Source organism: Medicago truncatula, chromosome 3 (genome assembly GCF_003473485.1).
Source record: "Medicago truncatula cultivar Jemalong A17 chromosome 3, MtrunA17r5.0-ANR, whole genome shotgun sequence".
Taxonomy (NCBI): domain Eukaryota; kingdom Viridiplantae; phylum Streptophyta; class Magnoliopsida; order Fabales; family Fabaceae; genus Medicago; species Medicago truncatula.
In genome coordinates, this window is record NC_053044.1 from 35361218 (window position 1) to 35376110 (window position 14893).

The 14893-nt window shown below is 29.7% G+C and overlaps 1 long non-coding RNA gene across 1 annotated transcript; it reads right to left on the reverse strand.

Moving 5' to 3' along the window:
- Positions 1–4758: 4758 nt before the first annotated feature.
- On the reverse strand, positions 4759–5299 carry LOC112419929 (uncharacterized). Its single transcript, XR_003010048.2, has 2 exons — positions 5151–5299; positions 4759–5045 (listed from the first exon to the last, which is right to left on the reverse strand). It is a non-coding gene; the product is annotated as an uncharacterized lncRNA (long non-coding RNA).
- Positions 5300–14893: the final 9594 nt, after the last annotated feature.

Here is a 14893-nt window from a genome sequence, read left to right on the forward strand (position 1 = left end):
AAAAATATTTGTTAAGGTCAAGCTTCAAATAACTTTTAATTGAGTTAAACATGTGAGAAATTTCTCAAATTCTTTTAAATTTTTTTTACCATGTTGTTGGTGCAAGATTTTCACTGTTCTTTAGCCGTGACTATTCTCCATCATGAAATCTATGAGACACACAAGATAACTTTGTTCCTCTCAATCAAACATTCTCCATGTTCAAGACCAATCCATTGTTGGTTCTCATATTTACTGCTTCTAACCTTTTTTCTTGGTACTAGCTGTTTGCAAAAGAAAAAAAAAATCAAAAAACCAAAGGACGAAAACTCACACACATTATATGCATAGAAGTAAAAAGTTATGGGTTCAAACCACTTTATTTGCAGCTTTTTACCATCTGAGTTGTACTCACAAGAGAGATGTTTGTAAACTTCTTTGTTATTATACCAAGCTCAGTTAAAAATATTGATATTGTTAAGTTTTATATCTTCATCTGAGTTTGAACTCAAAACATCACACTTACATGTGTGAATTTTAGGTGATTTTTGACACTTCTCTTCTAACAATAAAAAATTATTAAACAAGAAGGTTCAAATAGTTAGTATAGATGTCTTGTATCTTAATATTCTACATGTAGAATAACTATGATGATCACAATTTACAATTCATTGATCAATCTTTTAATATATAATTATATTGGTCATAATTTAAAAAAAAAAATGTATGAAAGTATAAATTGTAAAGTTTTTGTCCAATACTAAATATTTTAAATACATTATGTATCTAATACTAAATAATTCAGTCTCTTCTCTCCATTATCATCATCTATACAAAACATGGTCTTTAAGGACTAAGTCAGGTTCATCAAAAAACAGTTCTTCATTTAAAAAGTCCAAACAAATATATTAAAGTAGATCATGTACATGTTCATTGATGACCCAACAACCTTTTCTCACCTTCTATATTCTTCATCTTTCTTAGGATGCATATTTGATGTATCACAATCTGGTAAACTAATTTTAAAGAATATTATAATAATTTGAATACTTCTAGGATATGTATCCATTTGTATTCGCAAAATATCAATATGTTTCAATGATTTAACTTTTTTACATATTGCAATTTGTCAAAAATCAAACTATACCAAAAGCATATTTTTATATAATGAACCAAAACCGAAAACTAAATTTGATTAAAAAATTAGTTATTTTTTATAGAAAATAACATATTGAAATAGCATTCACTTTTGTTCATTCAAAATTCATACACACAAGCTAAAACCATCCTTGCAGTAAAACATTTAGAGTTGTTGGTGAAATTAATTAGGGTGTATTTGATTTGCTAAAAAATTGGGATTCGAATTGGACAACTTTTGTTGCACCATGTTTGATTTAGAAAGGCTTAATTGCACTTTTGGACCCTATTTTTCTAAAAGTTGCGGTTATGGACCCCTAACTAATTTAAATACAAAACAGCCCCCTATGTTTTGATTCTTTGGTAGTTTTGGACCCCCAAGGCAAAAAAAAATAAAAAATTTGACACGTGGCACCTCACTTAGGGTGCCACATCAGTGTTGACCAAGTCAACAATGGACTGGGGGTCCAAAACTGCCAAAGAATCAAAACATAAGGGGCTGTTTTGTATATAAATTAGTTAGGGGTCCAAAACCGCAACTTTTGGAAAGATAGGGGTCCAAAAGTGCAATTAAGCTATTTAGAAACTTGTTAAGAAACTGAACAAAAAAATAGCAAGTGATTCGACAAACACAATAATTTTGGTCTCTCACTAAATTATGGGACTAAAATATGGTTTTAATTCCTGCAAATATGTCTCGTTTTGGTTTTAGTCCCTGTAAAAAAAAAATTTGATTTTGGTCCCTACAAAATTTTTTGTTTTTAAAAATAGTCCCTCCAAGGATTATTTTCAAAAACAAAAAAATTTTGCAGGGACCTTTTTTAAAAACAAAATATTTTGCAGGGACCAAAAACTATAAAATTGGTTCAGTTATAATGTGCCACGTATACAGATCATCACAAAAGTGGAGTCATGGACTATTTTCAAAAACAAAAAGTTTTGCAGGGACCAAAAACAATTTTTTTTTTACAGGGACTAAAACTAAAACGAGACATATTTGCAGGGACTAAAACCATATTTTAGCCTAAAATATATCAAAATACCCTTTTTATTTTTCAACATACTATAAAAAATATGATCTATTTTGTCTTGTTTTGTCTTATCATGTCATGCAGTGTTCTATCCCACACTTGTTTTATGAATTAAATACACCATTACAGTCTATTGTTCATGAATTGAATTGTTTTTTTTATAGATAAATGTTAGTAAATTAGTGGTTATTTTTATATCTGGGATCGGACTAGTCACGAACTTTAATCTTCTTACATGAGACTCAATTGAAAATAAACAAACTGAAATAATATTTATACATTGGTGAAGTGTGACGAACTGTGAACCCCTTCTAAATTCTAGCTCTGAAAACCCCTCATTTCATTAAACGAACTTGATATTTGAGTAAAAATATCTCATAGGACAATACTTGTAAAATGTCTCATATCCACCCACGAACCTCCTTTAAAATACATAAGATTACATAACAATCCTGAGCCACTCTGAAATTCCTTTAGCAGCACTTAGTCCCCCTAATAAATCACCCTAAACATAAACCATCACCACAACATTATAATTCGCAAAGAGAATTGCTATATCCGTCTCGTGGATTGCTCAAAATCCCTTCTGATTTATCACATCACATGTTTTGTCTGTCAAAAATCTATGTGGAGTTACAACAAAATGAACGTTTTATGGATGGGATCGTAATTTATGATCGAATTTATCGAGGTTGAGCAATTGGCAAAGCGCATACTTTGGAACTTGCATTCATATTCAAGAATAATAAAGTAACAAAAAGCAACAACACATTTTCACTTTACATCACAAAGCAAGTACTTGTATAGAATTTTCAGACAAAGCGAAAGAAAGATTTCTTGACATTGTAATGGTGGATTGTTTGAACGAAGATGTTGGAGAATGAAGAATCGGTGTTCATTAGAAGAGTAAAGAAAGTTCACCTATTGTTGAGAAGAGTTCAACAAGCCTAACCTTTTTCAGTTATTCATATAATCCCGAATTTGATTTTCTCCGATGAACCTAACCGTGAACAAGCCTAACAAGACATTTGCACCTAAACCTAAATATTATCTTTATATCTACACAAATTCATGGAAGTAAAACCTGTAATGAATAGTTAAAGAAACAATCTCAATTCATGCAGCCATTCTCTACCCCTTTAAAATTGGTTCAACACTTAACCATGCTATATGTTATTTAGGTTTAGCCCAGCCATCCACATTGCATGAGCTCTTAAATAAAGAGCAGCAGTCAATCAACAAGTGACATACTTGCCTTCCCCTAATAAAAAAAAAGTGACATACATTCCTTCAGAGAGGGATGCTAAGGACAATCACTCCTACACTCTCTTTTACACTCTCTTGATTATTGGTCCACATCATCGATTATAAAAAAACTTATTACCTGCTTATAGTCACACCTCAATAATCCAAATACATGTAGCTTCTTCATAGATTTTATTTTTTTAAGGAAAATCTTCACCGATTTCAAATGGATTTCTTGCATATTCAAAAAGAAGAAAAAATGGATTCATTAAATTTTCCCCAAAAGTTGACTCTCTTTCCATATTCATAGCTCCGCACTCAATCAAACACAATCTAGTAAAGTGAAAATAACACCAACCAGCTTTGCAAGCTATTATGATTTGTAAATGAAATAACACCAACCAGCTTTGCAAGCTATTATGATTTGTCAAAGTTTTATTCCTTTGCATTAAGGAATTCTTCAACCTTCTTTGGAACATATAGATTTCCTTCATTCCTGTATTTTTTCAAGTTTGTCATATATAGATACTGTCCTAGTTCAGAATGTTGAATTACCACAATTTAGGGTGTGTAATTTCTAGAATTGGTGTTCAGTAATGTCAAAAATAAAAACTATATTTCTGTCAAAAATTAAACCAGATTGCAGAATATGAAACATTATGGTAAGCGGATAAAATTGCTTTATTCTTATGTGAGAATTAACATTAAGAGCAGAAATCATAAAATGCAAACTACATTTACAACAAATCTAAGAGCAAAAATCTGAGCAGCACATTTCATAAGTTTAGTGATCACGGATCACAAGAGAATGATCGATGATAATAAGCTAAATCTACTAAATCAACAACACATTTGGTTGGTTTGATGGTGTAGGGTTTTGAACAAACTAATTCTTGGTCAAACGAACAATGATAAAACAAAATGTAACCAAAATGTGACTAAATGAAACTTTTACGTTGTAGGAACATAATAATGCATGAGCCTAAGAAGACGGATGCAAAGATATGTCAATTCCAATTAATCATAGGACAAAGAACATTAATCATAGGATCCACCATAGTATTTCAAGTCAATTGCCAACACTTTTTGGTTGAAAAAAGTGTGGCTTCAGTGATTCAAAACAACTAAACACCAAAAAACATTCACATAACCTTGGTAGACTCTATAAGATGTTATTAATACTAACAAGTTGAAAACATATCCTATTTCCAAAGGTGCGAGATCTACCTAACATGAGAATTCCTAAAACCAACACTTAACTTCATGTATCAGGCAAAACAACATAACAAAATCAATATATCAAAGCGTGGACAAATCAACGCTGCATTAACGTACGCCAAATTTAGAATAATCCAAAAACTCAAAATAAAAAATTAAACCACAACCGAACGAGATTCAGAGCAATAAAACTACCGAATTCCATAAAGAAGAATATCTTTTGAGCTAATACAAAACCAAAACGAGAGAGAAAATCCGATACTACTCTCTTAACATATAATAATAAGTCTGATTAATTAAAAACAAAAACAACACAGAAAATGAAAAACAAAACTTAAGATCACTTGATGTTGTCGAAGAACAAACACACTACTTGGATCTCTGTCTCATCTTTCGGCGCTTCCTCTTCAACCTCCTCATACGCTTCTTCTTCCACTGCACAAATCCAAAATCCAAAATCAAAATCCAAAATCAAAATCAAAATCAAACCAAAAGCATTGTAATTTTAACAATAGAAAAATTAATTGCAATGGATCTAACCTTGGCACGCATGATTCTTGAAAACGGATGAGAATTTGATGAGAGAAAACCTAATGAGACTGCGCAGAAGCAACTGCGATTAGGAAGAGAGAGTGAAGCTTGTTTCGGCTTTTATAGTAAAATGTAAAACCCTAATTATAAATGGGTCGGGCTTTACTTATAAGCCCATGGACTATCAAATCTACAAAGAAGAAAAATCATGTTACTATTGACACTCTCTAAAGAGAGTTTTTTTTGTTCAAATAAGTTTTTACTAGTTTTCATGTTTAATCTATATTAAAATTTAATTAAATTCTAGTCCTTCATAGTAGTTCTGCAATTTATAAAAATGGTCCTTGTTTTGACAATTTTCTTGAAAAAATTAATACTTCTGGTATTCAAAATAGTTCTTATAAAATAAAAAATAGGGACCAAATGTTAATTTTTCCAAGGATTAAACTTCAAAATTTGTGGATGTCTAGTTTTTTATTAATCTTCAACGTTCCTTTAGTAAGATGTAGAATTCTCATTAGTGAATGTGGATGGTCTTACTAACTGCTACTGCTAGTGGTATTACTGAATTGATAGTGGCCTTAACTCCAATTTTAATGTGATTATTCACTTACTTGTAACATGCAAATAGTGTCATATAAATAGGACTCATCTTACATTGTGTGTATGCATAATACATTTGAGAAGAATAATATATAATTTTCCATAATTTATATTCTGGTTTTTTAGTTTATTTTATAATATGTAATTTGTAGGAGACTAAACTAGAGCAATGTCTTGATAAGCTTGGAGAATGGAGACTATTTCATGATATGGTTATCATATACATGGTGGTTTTTAGGGTAGACGAATTATTACAAGGAAATGTTAACGAGTGATTCGAGGGCACTCTTTAAGAACATTTAATAGTAAGTTTTTGTTTCACAATATGTCCATTTTAGAGAATAATTTTATTTCACAATACTTGTCCCTTTCAAGTTTCAATGCAACATTAATTATTGTCTTGTCAAAATACCCTTATATATTTATTGCAGAGAGAGTAAAAATAGAATGAAATAAATCCTAATCATATCCCTCCCTCCAAAGTATCAACTGATTTTCTTGTGACGACGATGGATGTTTATCACAGTCCACATGGTCAACCCATCCAATCCGCTTTTCTTCGTTGTCAAAAATCTTTAGCTTATTTGTCATTGAGAAGGCTGTTGACACAAAAAACAAAAACAAATTGTTTTTTTTTTTTTAACAAATCAAAATGAGATATAAATTAAACCACAGTGATTCCGCTTGCACAAGACGTGCAAAAATCGAAACACCGGAAAGTATTTACACAGTCAGAGTGCCACTAAATAACAACAGGAACATAAAAGAAAGCAAAATTACACCTGAACACCCATACACAACAACGGATGTTTTAACCAATGGAACGAATTCAACTTAATTTTTTCAAGAAGAGCAATGGAAGGAGAGGCTGTATTTTGGAATATACAGTAGTTCCTTTCCTTCCAGATTACCCAAACTGTTGCAAACCAAATTGTCCTAAAGAATAAATGTGATGATCTCGGCAAGCCCACCATGACATCGCAAGTGAGCATGTGTAACCAAAGAAATACCTAACCAATTCCAGACTTTGTGCCAAAGCTCTCTGAATGAGGAACACTGAAGAAATAAATGAGATGTCGTTTTCATGCTTTCACACCCTGTAATAATACAGTCGCAATAACCTATTACAAATAAAAAGTGAAAGAGAATTTATTATTAAAATTTCTCTTGCTACCTCCAATCACATTAAGATCATTAAAGCCTACTGCACCGCCATCTTCAATCGTCAAGCAGATGTTGTCAATTTTTTGAAAATTATATATATATATATGCATATGTTAGTATTTGGGTAATAAATTCTCGTGAACTTAGCTCACCTAATAAGGATAAATCGAAGTATCCGATTAAAAAAGCTTATTAATAATATTTAAGATTGAGGAAGTATAGTTTAATATTTTTTTAAGAAGGAGAAAAAGTAGTTTAATTAAAAGGTACTCACTGAGATTATTATATAATCTTCAACTAGTAGTTGACACTGCACATTGTTTGAGAATCTCATTATTATAGGCTTCAAATAGTCTTTGCTCACTTCGTCTATAGACGTAAATTTTTTGCCACCACCCCAACAAACATGTTAGAAGTTTTGTCTTTTTTTGTGTAAAACTTCCTTTCGAATTTAATTCCTTGTTTATCTAAAATATTAATTAATATTTGATCAACAACCACTATGAACTGAAAATGTTATAGTAAATAAATGAAACAATGAAATTGATATATAATAAGGTTCCTTATAATTAATTAATTTATAAGATTTTTGCTCTCCGGATCGACAAGAACTTTATGATCTTTAGAATTGAAGGCTGAAAGAGTGGTTCCAGAATCAAATATAAGCTGAAGATCCTTGATGAAAGTAAGTTTTTCATCGAAAATCAGATTTGCCGGTTCTGAGAAATAGCGTCCTTCTAGGTCAATTTTTGTATTTCTACGTAAACAAACAAATTAAATTGATCATTTACTTACTTTGGAGGACTCTGCATAGGCATCCAAGTAATCTCTGAAGGAGGTTTAATTTGGGAATGAAGTTATTACCCTCCTTGTCCTTCTTTCCCACTAAAACAATGACCTACCACATTTTTAATCAAGCCTTTAGATTTAAGCTGGGACAATATGCTGGTCTCACCATGCCCAAGCCCAAGAATCCCTTTTGAGATAGGTTTAGGTTTTTTATCAGTAACCTTCAAAATATTTGTACACCTGCCATATTAATTGCAGCACACAAACTATAGTCAAAATAAAAAATATTTCCTCCATTCTAAATATAACACACATTTGGATTAATGTATCTGGTCCAAACTTTTGTTGACTAATTATGTCTTTTATGTTTAGGACCAGAGCGAGTAGTTAACACAAATCTAACCAATTAATCTTAGGTGACTCCCGAATGCCAGCTTAGGACGCTGTAAAGTGCGATCAGAGCTTTCTAAGGGAATGTTGTCTTGTACTAGGAAACCCTTAGTTTGAAGACCGTCTACATATATAGCCAGTTTTATCCGCACATAACTTCTTGCAGGGTTTATTCATACCTGCATCAACACAAGGAAGTTTATCTTTTTTTCTGGAATGCAACACACAAGGGGTCCCCACATTGCACAAAGTTATTGTGGAGTTTATAAAGTTTATACTTATCCTGCAAAATTAACCAACAAAGATCAGCATATAGTACTAGTTAATTATTAGAATGTAATTTTATCAAACATGATTAATTATTATACCCAAGTGAGATCACTACCCGTGTCAATAAAAACGTCGAAAGACTGTCCGGGATAGCCAATTTTGAGGGACACCGTGTAACCCCCTACAATGCTAATTTTGAGGGGATCATAAAAAAATGAGTTAGTCATAAGTTTTGGAATGAAAATGTTGAGGAAGAAATATGAGGATACATAAATGGCATTGATGGCCTACCCGTTAGGTGACACAAACTGTTTTGTAAGGGGTAAAACAGTAGAAGCAATGAGATTATGAAATGATAATTCTGGGATGGGGAGATTATAGAAACAAGTAGAAGAAGGAGGAGTGTAACTATTGGAATTCCCATGTTGATTTTCATATTCTTCACAATGTTTTTAAAAATCAAATGAAATATGAATGCAATGGTTCTTGTAATGTGGTAAACACAAGAGGATGTCTTATGCTTATATAGAGACTGAAATAAAACTCTTAAGAGAAAAAGTTCATACCAAATTAATTCATAATACTTTTACATTGACTTTAAACAAGCTACCCCCGGTACCGTTTTTAAACTACGTCCATCGAAAGTTTTTTGATACATACTAAAAATAATTATTACATGAGATAGTAATTTTATAAAATGATTTATATTTTAAAAAATTATAAGTTATTAAGAGTAATGCATATAATATTAATTTATATTAAGATTAAATAAAAAAAATTAGTATTGCTTAAGAACACAAAATGACAATCCATTTAATATAAAAATATTACTTTTTTTTAACGTTAAAAAAAATACTTTTTAACTGACAGAGTTAAATTTTACCAAATAAGTCAACTAGATATTTTCTGGTACAGTTTGGATCAATTATGAATCAAAAAATTATCGGATCCAAAAATTTAAACACACATGTAGTTCAGTTTGAATAACTTCTAATGAGATATCTGATTCAATTTATGCAAGTTAGTTTGGATCGATCGTTTGATATCCAAATAACAATTTTTTGATCTATTAAAAATTATATCATAAAGACACTATAAAATCATTTGTTTGTTGTCAAATATAATCTATATATAATATATTAAAAATAACAGTCATGAATGAAAATAGTCGATTATGATTTAAACACATGAAATAGTTTAAAAAATGCATTAAATTTATCTTGCCCATTTCTTTGTTTGGACATCGACTAATTTGCTTTTATTCGTTTATTTGGTCAATTGTATAGTTTTGAAGTCCTTTTCGGATACACCTTGTACTATTGAGATCCTCTTTTGGTCATAATATATATCTCATTTTTGCTTGTTAAAAAAATAATCTAATAAATATTATTGAAAAATTAAAAACTAACAAACAATGATTAAATATCATATGAGAGTGACACTTACATGAAACAATTAACATACATCAAATATGATTATCTTTGTTGTGCAGAAAGAAAAAAAAAAAAAAAAAGAAGATTATCCTTGTACAAGTTTATAGAGAAATTTTAGAGGTTGTATGCATTTTTTTTAAGAGGTTCTATCTATGCATTAATTAACGATGATACATACATATATATCCTTACTGCCTAAGCTTAATGCCCTTTGCTTTTCACAGTATCCACCTTCAGAAAGGGCTTACCGAGTGATGAAGAAAGAGCCTTTTTTAAAACTATATTTATTTTGAGACAGTATTTAGAAATATATGAAACAACAATTTAGTAAAATTAAATATAACATAGTATATGTGATGTGGCGGCAAAGACGATGCATCATATAGTATATGCATGGCTAGAAAGAGAAATAGTGATCACGGACTATACCATAACGATACAATTTCCATCTCATTAATTAATACAAATTAATAACCTGTACGAATACTAATCTCTTTTCCTAAAAAAAGAAAATACAACTAGCTCACGGCATGGCAAGTCAAAAGTTATAATTTGTTGGATTGGCAATACAGTCCTCCCCACTATGTTAAGTTAAGATCCATTATCTTAAATTTATAATTAAAGAGTAATTATTCGGTCGCAAAAATGTGGATTTTTTTATAATAAGATTCCATTGATATTTAAAGGAGTTTGACAAATTACAGGGTTCTCATAAGATTATATCAGATTCATCTAAGTCTCAACCATAAAGAGATTAGTTACTCATAGCTAAAGTACAAAATAACTAACATAAAAACAAGGATTCATACATGTATTGGATGATTGACTATGAGTTTTGATGGTTGCCCACCAGATCTGCAAAGCTCATGCTCCAAAATATGCCTTAGGTCTCAAAATTCATGAACCTTTATTCTGAAAACGGACTTTTCATTATATAGACCTGTGAAAATCGGCCCTAGAGCTATAAAAATCGGTGCCCGAAACTCATTAAGTCACAAAAATACGTGCCCAGTCTTATGAAATCGGCGCCCAAATGTGCATATTCGGTGGTCGAAAAATGTTGTAAGCAAAAGGTATCATGTGTTCGGAAAATAGGTGACTGAATTGAGACTTCCTAGAATTCTGAATTTCATCCTTTTTTTGTGCTTTCAGCTCCCATGAACATGATGAATTACCCTTAAAATTACATAAAAGATGTCTACTAAAAGAGTAATGATAGTGTCATAAGGCCTCGTAGGAGGTCATATTTATGACTTGTTGTCATCATTTGAATTATGCTCTTTATTTCTTCTTCCAAAAAATTGGTAACCATTGTTTAAACTCATCATACACATGCAACTGTGATGTTCTAAGTTCGAACTCAAGTGAAGATATCTAAACACATGACATATAATTTATAAATTCAGAAAACATTTTATATATGTGACAAATAATATAGAAAATTATTTAGAAAAACAAATAATATTCAGAAAACATTTTAAAATCTTTGAACGGCCTAATATTTTACTTGTAAATAATATTGGGAAAATATATTGTCAATTTAATCAATGTTTACAAATATTGTGTATTGAACTCTTAATTAATTTTTCCAAAAATAATTAATTTTATTATCACTTTACTTTTATGAGGAATAAAAGTCTTTCATTAAACTTATTGGCAAGACTAGACTACACACCTTAAATTTTATTTCTTTTTACTTTCGTCAAGAGAGATATGAAGAATTCTTAACAATACGTACTTACAAGACATCATCTATATTTATTTTAATTCCTAATCATTAATAAGAGTATGACGATTTTTTTTTATTTTTTATTTTAAAAGGAAATAAATAAACTGAAACGAAAACAGAATGAAAAAAAAAAATGTGACATATTCAATTTTTAATTTAAGGTTGTTGACTACCGAAACTATTTGTCCTATTCCATTATCACATGTGATAGGAAGAATTATTGTTTGCCTCGAAAGAAAAATGTGAAGAGTTATTGGATCACAAATGCAAACTATATAAGTTTTGTTGACAACGTATTAAAGATACACTCAACAAAAATGGCGAGTTGATTATTAATAGAGAAAATGTAGAAATAACTCCACATACAAATATTTATTGAATTTCTATTATCATATATAGAATGTTAATTCTTTTGGTGAGGAATACAATTTATTTAAGGCTAGTACAATACAACATGTGTATTTATTTTAGGGTTAAATATATTTTTATTCTTATAAATATACCAACTTTTCGTTTTAGTCTCTAAAAAATTTTCCATCTTCACTTTTGGTCCCTCTTTTAAAATAAACTCATATGTAAGATTTATATTTTTGAATAAAATTTTGCATAAAAATTCATAATATTATAAGAATCTCTACAAAAAAAAAATAGAATTTTTTAACAAAACATGAATTTAATATAAATTTTTATATGTTTTATGATTAAAAATTCATAATTAATTTATGTTTTGTTAAAAAATTCAAATTTTTTTGGGAATTTTTTTTACAATATTCTACATAATTTCATTAAAAAATACAAAAATTAACTTAAAAATAGGGACCAAAAGTAGTGATTGAAAATTTTATAGAGACTAAAAGTTGAAGGAAAATTTTAAAGAGACTAAAACGAAAAGTTGATATATTTATAGATACCAAAAACATATTTAATCTCTTATTTTATTCAATCTTGCCAATTGCCATCATCCATATCCTCCCTTTTAAGCATCAATCAATCAACGATTTGGGAGGTTTATCACAAATTGTTATTAGGGACCCATCTGATCTGTCTTTTTTGGTTGTCAAAAATCATTATCTTATCGAGCATAGAGACAGCTGATGACACCAAAACAAATTGTTATTACAATCAAAGTAATAATCATTACAAATAAAAAGAGAAAAAAATTCTTTACTACCTCCAATCACATTAATATAACCGCCATGTACACTGCTATCTTCGATTGCCAAGCATATGTTTCCATTTCTCTGAAAAATAAGCTAGCATGTTAGTAACTTGGTATATAATTATTTAATTAGAGGATCATAAAATCAAAGGTAGCTTAATAAAAAGGTGCTCATTAAAGGTGTGTTTGATTTAAAAGAGAAGTTGTGAAGAGAGAAATAGGTAAGAGAGAGTATGAAAAGAGAGAAAAAAGTGAGAAATAGAGTAGATTTTATGGGCTGTTTGGTAGAGGAGAAAGATAAAAGAAATAGAGAAGAGAGAAGTGTTGATAATATCAAGAAGTACGAAAATACCCTTGAGATAAAAAAAATTCACATAAAAATGATTTAATTAGTTATATCATTTGATTTAATTATGAGTAGTTTAAATAATTAGAATAATTAAACTAATTGATATATTACTTAATGAATAAATAAATTGTTAATTAAAATAAATAATTTAATTATTTCTATTATAAATTAATTTGACTAATTAAATATTATAATTTATTAGACAACCTCAACAACTTTCCTTTCCTAAAAATGAAATCCACGAGTAAAAAAATATAGACTACTCATCTCTAATTTAATTAATTAATTGATCACTCACAACATACAACAACCCATTTAGTCGTTCTATTGTACCTCCTCATTCCATTACGGAAAATATTAATTAAAAAACTGAGATTTGATTCAAAAGAATTTGAAAAACTAAGATTGAATGTGATAATAATACTAGGTAGGAGACAAGGGTTTAGTGGGAATAACATCCAAAAATTGCCTCTCTTCCCTGTTTCTTCGCACATGAGAGAAGAAGAAAAAACATGTGGGATCCATAGTACTTTTATCTGTCTCCCCCATTTCTCTTCTGCACCAAACGATAGAAAAACCATTCTTCTCTCCTTATTCTCTCCCCTCTACTTCTCTCTTCCCTATTTCATGCCTACCAAACAGAGTGTAAGGTTATATAAAGTTCAAGTGGTAGTTGAAAGTGCACATTGTTTGGGAAGTCCAATATCATAGGCTTCAAATACCCTTTGCTCACTTCGTCTATAGACTTAAATGGTTTGTCACCCTTCCAACAATTTAGACCGTCTTCCTTAATAGGTGTAAACTTTCTTCCTTTAAAATTCAATTCAATGTGTATCTGAAATATTAATTAATATTTGATCAACAACCACTATATATGAACTGGAAACGTTGGTAAATAAATAATTTAAGATGAAGTTATGATATATGTTAGTCTATATATATATTTTTTTAAGATGCTTGTATTATCTCTATTAATAAATAAAAAATAACATTTTATTATTGATTTCTCATCGACCATAAATTAAAAAAATATTAATCATCAAGTTAAGAAAGAAACTACCAATCTGAAGTCATAAGTTTACGCCACTTTTTTTTTTCTTCTGAAGAAGCCAAAATGAGATTAATAATCACCAGGAGCAACTCATCTTGCACAAGGTGTGCAAAGAGAATCACTCCTCAAAAGAATACAAAATCTAGTTGTATGGTGTCAGACAAAACAACCACAAAAAGAAGAAAAAAAACATTACTCCATAACACTCATACAAATTAAAGGGTGCCGCCACGAGTCATTATAACTAAAATTAGCCTATTAGCTTTTACCCAAGAAAAAGACACAAACTTCACTTTATCTAAAAGTTGTGTCAAATCTTGTGCTTGAGTTGCAAAGTTTGACTAAGTAATAATGTCATACTCAAACTATTTACAACTCTAATAATGTCATACTCAAACTCTTTACAACCCAAGTGATACACTTATCTTTTCTTTAGACAATTCGCATTTTCTTTTTAAACTTGATTTAATTCTTTTAAAAAAATTATTTGCAAAAAGAAAGAGTCATAATTGGTAATAACATGACATTTTTAAATTTGGTTAAATATATATATATATATATATATATTCAAGATTTAAACTGTGATTAGACAAAAACATGATTTGATTTGATATATTTATAAGTACATAACAACGTTTTTTGTGTGTAGAATAAGTTATTTCTCAAAAATGTCTTGTGTCAGTTAGGTGGTAAGGTGTTCGTCGTTTGCGTTTTATGAGTTTAATTTTGCTTTATTGGGTAAACAATTTTTTTTTTGAAAAAATTGGGTAAACAATTTTGGTGGTTGGAAACAGGTCCATAGGAATTATCGTTTC